At 33.7% G+C, this 6,047-nt stretch overlaps 1 pseudogene; it reads left to right on the forward strand.

Moving 5' to 3' along the window:
- Nucleotides 1-1,499: 1,499 nt before the first annotated feature.
- On the forward strand, nt 1,500-1,618 carry LOC111738391 (annotated as a pseudogene).
- The last annotated feature ends 4,429 nt before the right edge of the window (nt 1,619-6,047 follow it).

The following is a 6,047-nucleotide window of genomic DNA, read 5'->3' on the forward strand; positions in this document are numbered from 1 at the left end:
AGCCTTAGCCTTTCAGGCTGCTGTTTACCTCAATTGTAATTTTTCCTTGGGTGGTTTTGAGTTGGGTGTTTGCCTTACAATGTTTTAGAAAAATATCTCCTGCTTTTCTGCCAGGAGTAATTTTCATAAATTGAGAGACAAAGGCATTCATTAGCCTCAGTCCTTCAGGCAGCTAGCACAGACAATCAGAATTTTTTGTGAATCAGGTCGGTTCTGCTCCCTCGGTACCCTCAGGAAAAGGGTGTAGGGGTCAGAGTTCCACAATGTGCCTGTGGGCTACAGGCTTCAAGACCATCACTGAGCCAGTGCAGGAGTAGGGCAAGAGCAAATAGAGATGCCACAAAGTTTTCCTACCATTTTAAGTTGCTTTTATCTTGATTTGGCATTCACTTTAAGACTTTAAACCTTTATTCGACTGTTTTCCTGAGTTCTAATAAAGCTGATTGTGATAGTTTCTGCTTGGTTTTTCAATGTTTCTGTCAAGAGACAGACCCTTGGAGTTACTGCTCCACTATTTTAGCTGATGCTCATTCTGAATACATCAGTTTTTTGCACTTCACATTAATCTCTTTTCATTTTTTCTCTGAATTCTAGGAGACTTGTTCAAGCTAGTAATGATTTTTTTTTTTTTTGCTTTTTTATTTAGCCTTTAACTCCTTCCATTGGGTTTTTTCATTCAATTATTATGTATTTCATCTTCAGTCAATCTTTCCACACTTAGATTTCTCCCTTTTGCTAGATATAATGGCTCATGGAATCCATATGCAATCACAAAATTCGATATTTTCTAAAGCTTTCTGTTGTGTTTTTGCCGTATTGAAGTCTGGTCCTTGTTTTTGAACAAAGCAAATTTTCCTTACTCTTAATCCATTCTCATCATCGTAAACATTTTTCTAAGATAGGAGTATTACATTTTTGTCAGTCTTTTTTTTTTTTTTTCAGATTCAAGAGTCAGTTTCTTTTCCTGGGTCTTTAAAGTTATCTTATATGAAAAGTGGAAGATTTTGCATAAGTTTCTACCATCAAAAATCAATTTATAAAATTCTATATTTCTTTATTTTAATGCTTTACATTATATGTCTTTATTTTCCTTACTTTAGTTCAGAAATTCATTTTTCTCTAAGATACTAGATATGATTTATGATAATCATTAGGATTTTATTATATTACTTTAATTAAGTAATTAAAGAAAGAGAGACAAAGAGTATATATTTATCTTTATCTATCTGTATTTGTCTATAGCTACACCAAAAAAAATTTCTGAACTCTGAAGCATGAAGAATTACTCTAAGAAAGAAGAAGCATTTCTAGAAGCCATTGAAGCTGTTTTGGTGAATGTGAGAAGAGGTAAAATAACTCCTGTATACCCAAAAGGAAGAAGGTAGAGCACACATAAATATAGATATCTTGGAATCAACTGGACCCAAAGTTTATTTGTTCCATCATACTCTCTTCTAATAGAAAGTATGCAAATCTCTCTTTTTAAAATATAATTATAAGTCTATAGTCATGCTACCCTGAACAAGCCTGATCCCATCTGATCTCGAAAGCTAAGCAGGGTTAGGACTGGTTAGTACTTGAATGGGAGACCACCTAGGAAGACCAGGTGCTGCAGGCATAAAAAATAAAAAAAAAAATTAGAGATTATAAACTGACAAGGTTTTTGCAATCTGTGAGGTCAATCAAGGGTTGCCTTGCCTAAAAAAATAATAATAATAAAATATAATATAATTATAATGTAATAAATTTTAAAGGAATTTTAGACAAATAGGAGATTTGGCATATCCTTTCATAAATTGTTCAAATGTTTTATAATGTTTGGAGAGAAGAGATTCTTCTTGCGATCTAAGTACTACTCTCTCATATTGCTCAAAAATACACATGCACACATATTTTTTAAAAATATATCACCCAACATTTTACCCTTTTCATATGCTCTGAATCAGTGGAAGATTTGAATGCCCCTATCAGTAAGTTAAGGGAATTAATGGTACAATCCTGGGGCTAAAACAACAATGTTGTAATTGTCCCTGGTGACTTACAGATTTGTGTCAAAAAGACACAAGATCAACTAAAATTCCAATTAAAACACAGTATAATAAAGCTCTGTGCAAAAGGCTGACTTCATTAAATACCAGCATTAAATATGTATTTTTTTTTTAAGAATGAGACTTTTGGACTCCATGAAGAGAACTTGTTTTTTAATTACTAAAAAAAACAAGCAATTTTAGGCATAAAATAGGTTTAACTCATTTCAAACCTGAATCCTGAGAAGCCTGGGGAATTTCTCAACTTGCTCCGCTATTATAACTACCAAGCTCTTTTAACAAAGTTCTAATTTTATTTCTGAGACATCAGGTTTAAATATTATTTAGAGCAATGGTTTTCAAATTTTGTTGCACATTAGTATCACTTGGGGAGCCTTTATAAATCCTGATGCTCTGATTACAACTTATACCAATTAAGTCATAGTATCTGCAGGTGGGAGAAAAGCACCAGACATTTTTAAGGATTCCTAGGTGTATACAATGTATACAGTTTGAGAACTACAGTTTAGAATTCTCATATATTAGTATAGATAGAAATCAGCTTGCATGCTATCATTAGATTCCTGGTTCCCTCCCCATATAGTCTGATTCAGAGGTTCTGGCATGAGGCACTCCAGGTGATTTGCATATGAGTGATCCATATATAGACTGAAGAAATATTTGCATAGTGCAGGGCTACTTAAAGAGTGGTCCTTGAAACAGCAGTCCTGGGACTTACTGTGAGCTTGTAAGAATGCAAATACATAGGCCTTCTTGTCACGTACTAAAGGGAACTCTGAATGTGAGGCACAGAAAACTTTTTTTTTTTCCAAGATTTCCAATGATTCTTATGAACATTAAGTTTGAGAACCATTGGTCTAGAGCCTCCAAAAGGTAAGTATAAACAAGTGATTACCAATCAGGACCACTGTTCAACCCACTATACTAGATTTCTTAGCTATTTCAGATTGTCCACCATGGTGCGGAGATTATGCCATCTGTTTCTTGATTTCCTAAGAGGCAGTAAACTTTTGGGGCAGTGGTGATGGTGAGGAAGAGAGGAGAATAGTGAACAAGAGACAAGCCACTCACAAGAAAGAATGACATGCTTGGATTTATAATTCATAATTCCCTTTCTTTTTGTGTTTAACTCACTGGATTAACTTGGGTAAATGACTTCACCTTTCTTCTTTCAAATGTGACAATGAGAGTCAAAATAAGGTCACATGTGGAAGAACTTTTAAAATATACAATTTCTACAAAGGTCTGGTATTATATTAGCAGTGGTAGTATTATTATTGTTACATCTCTTTAAGGAAAAGCCACATGATAAATAGATACTCAAACAGAAAAATGCTAATATTATATAAAGTTATTTTAGGACCTTGGTTCAGTGGTATAAGAGGTTGCAAAGACAGCACTCACACCTTTACAATAAGGAAAAAGCTGGGAAACTACAAATTAGTGACTTTTTTTGAACCCATTATAGAACAGAGGTTGCAGGACAATCAATTGACCCTAAATCTATGATAAAGAGTTCCTGCCAAGAGAAAGGGGACAGGGACAGGAGCACTTCCTAACCTGGGAGAGATGCCATTGGATATCATATAGTAAGAAGAATTCAGCTACAAAGATTTAACAATCACCAAATGTCAACTACAAGCCAACCTGAGAAAGTGAAGCAAGTCATCCTGAAATAGTGCAGGGCTCTGAAGAGTCCTATAACCACTAATAAATTGAGTTCTTAATTTTAAAACTCCACCAGAAAGAAATCCCTGGTCCAGATTTTCCTGGAGAATTCTACCAAAGAATTAACATGTATTCTGTACCATCCTTTCCAGAAAAAATCAGAGAAAATAGAAATGAAAATTTATACACAAAAACTTATACACAAATTTTATAGCAGCTTTATTCATAATGGCCAAAAATCTATAAACTCAGATTTCCTTCAGTGTGTAAATGGCTAAAGAAATCTTGGGACATTCACATTATGGAATACTACTCAGCAATAAAGAGGAATGGAGCACCTTATTACACAAAACAACTTAAATAAATCTTAGCATAATCACACTGAGTGAGAAAAAAAAAATAATCTCCAAAAGTTACATACTACATGATTCCAGTTACCTAAGATTCTTGAAGTGACAAAGTATAGAAATGGATGACAAATCAGTGTTTGCCAAAAGTAACAGAGGAAAGTAACTGATGACAAACACTGATGACAAATCAGTGTTTGCCAAAAGTAACAGGGGCGGGGGGGAGGGAACAAAGTAGGTGTAGCTATTAAAAAAGGGCAACCTGAGGTCTATTTGTGGTGAAAAAACGTTCTGTATCTTGACTATATCAATGTCAATATCCTGTATAATATTATGCTATAACTTTTTAAGATACTCCTATTGAGGAAAACTGGATAAAGGGTACACAGGATCACTCTGTATTATTTCTTACAACTGCATGTGAATATACAATTACCTCAACATAAAAAAAAATGAAAATTAAGGGAGAGACTATTCTAAATTCTGTGAAGCTTAAAAATGAAACAGAATTAAAATTTATATCAATAAAGAGGTTCTCCAAATTACTGAGAAAACAAGTAATCCTGTACAAATTTGCAATGAATTATGAACCGATTAACATATGAAAAGATGCTTCCAGTATATAGTAATCAAAAATGAAAATTTTAAAAATGAAATGTACTTTAAAAATTTATATTCTATAGATCCAAAGGAGAGATGAAATGGACATCTACATGCATTGTTAACAATAGTGTAAATCAGTACACCATCTAGAATGGCAATTTGGCAGTATCTGTCAAAATTAAAAATATATATGCATACACATGACCCAGAAATTCTGTCTGTACTCTAAACAACTGTACTATATGACTTCTATAAAGATAATATTACCGATTATTGTGGATGGGCACTGTAGTAAGTTATGGGGAAATTAAAAAGCAATCTCTGCATTTAAGCTTGTGTATATAATTATTACTAAAAATTACACTGGGTTGAACTAGTTGGAGAAAAAGGAGTTTTTTTCTGAAAATGCAGTATGACTAGGTTTGCATATTATTTAGTCATACATCAGAGATAGATAGAAAAGATAAGACAGAAGGGCAGGGGGGTTATATTTTCCAATGTGTGTTGGTCCCTTTTTCTTCTCTAAATCTGAATCTCCTGTCTTGCCAAAGAATAAGAAATTGGGGGAAAATTGCCTATTAAAAATTGTTATAACTCAGAAAATCTTTGGCTCTGAAGAATAACAATCAAGATGAAGCCAATGAGAAAAGTGGAACCTCAATTGGGGGCTAGAACTAGCCTCAAAGAGGTATGGCAAAAGGAGACTTTTCATCTAAGCTAACACAGGTTCCAAGCAATAGAAATCTTCCAAGCACAGTGAGCACTGAAGTCTGATTGTGGTATCTTTGGAGCAGGTCCCAGTTGTCAATAATATGATGTAGACAGAAGTCAAGCTTTTGTTTTTCTATTAAGCCTCAGATGAGGAATCAGAGCTCTATTCAAATGAACTGAAATTTACAGCAGAACATACGTCTTTCCCAAAGGAAGAGACTTTATTAAAGACAGAAGTCCATATTAGAAAAGCAGGGAGAGGCTATGAGAAGGTCATGCCCTTATGGGTATGCGGATGTCAAAGATTAATTTCGGATACTCCCAAAACAAACAAAATTATTTATGACAAAATTAATTCAAAATCCCATTTGGGGCATTTGGACTAAATCTCTGTATTTAGTTTCAACACCTGTTTCAGAAAAGTATAGGAAGAAACAATCTCTAAGCTTTCCTCCTGCTGTGAATAACTCTGTTTATGTTCCTCTGAATTCCATTTTTAATAAGAGACTCCTGGGGAAATAATTCATAATAAAATAATTTAGATATAAAGGAAATTATAAATAGAAAAAGATGATTTCAAGCACTTATAGTGATTTCTTATTGCTTTTCATTTTGGGAAAGGATGAGGGTGAGGGTTTTATTTGGTTTTTAGGTTTGTAGAATTTTCACA

Source organism: Pteropus vampyrus, unplaced genomic scaffold (genome assembly GCF_000151845.1).
Source record: "Pteropus vampyrus isolate Shadow unplaced genomic scaffold, Pvam_2.0 Scaffold37, whole genome shotgun sequence".
Classification (NCBI taxonomy): Eukaryota; Metazoa; Chordata; class Mammalia; order Chiroptera; family Pteropodidae; genus Pteropus; species Pteropus vampyrus.